At 36.6% G+C, this 530-nt stretch overlaps 1 protein-coding gene across 1 annotated transcript in view; it reads left to right on the top strand.

Moving 5' to 3' along the window:
* The window catches only part of Efcab6 (EF-hand calcium binding domain 6), a 203569-nt gene that overhangs the window by 463 nt on the left and 202576 nt on the right, over window positions 1–530 (top strand). The gene's annotated exons all lie outside the window — the stretch shown is intronic.

Raw genomic sequence — 530 nt, 5'->3', positions numbered from 1 at the left:
AAAAAAAAAAAAAAAAAAAAGTTTTGTTTATTTTTAGAAGGTCTCGCTATGTAGCCCTGGCTACCCTGAAACTTGCTGTGTAGACCAGGTTGGCCTTGACCTCACAGAAACTCACCTACCTCCTCCTGAAAATATTTACTTTCTACAAATCTACCTCTTCAAAACGGGTTTTATATCACTCTGGGAAAAGCACCCATTTCTCTTAAATTGTATCTATGTCCTTGAAGGAGTGAATTTAGAGAAACATGGTAAATAAATCCTATCTTTACAAACCATACTTCACCTTGGTCTTTAATCCGTTGCCTTCAGTTCAATAAACATTTCTTTTTCCTTCTTTTTTTTTTTTTTTGGTTTTTCGAGACAGGTTTCCAATAAACATTTCTTTGTCTAAGCTCCAGGGGGTCTAAAATGAACCTGCCATTGGCTCCTTGGGTTTAGGTGAACGTGTGTCTTCTGTCCAGCCTATGACTCTGAGGAAAAAGAATTCATTGGAGTTATCTGTGCATCGGCTTTATTTACATTCATTTTAG

This window comes from Mastomys coucha, unplaced genomic scaffold, assembly GCF_008632895.1.
Source record: "Mastomys coucha isolate ucsf_1 unplaced genomic scaffold, UCSF_Mcou_1 pScaffold11, whole genome shotgun sequence".
Classification (NCBI taxonomy): Eukaryota; Metazoa; Chordata; class Mammalia; order Rodentia; family Muridae; genus Mastomys; species Mastomys coucha.
This window is presented reverse-complemented; position numbering and strand designations above follow the sequence as displayed.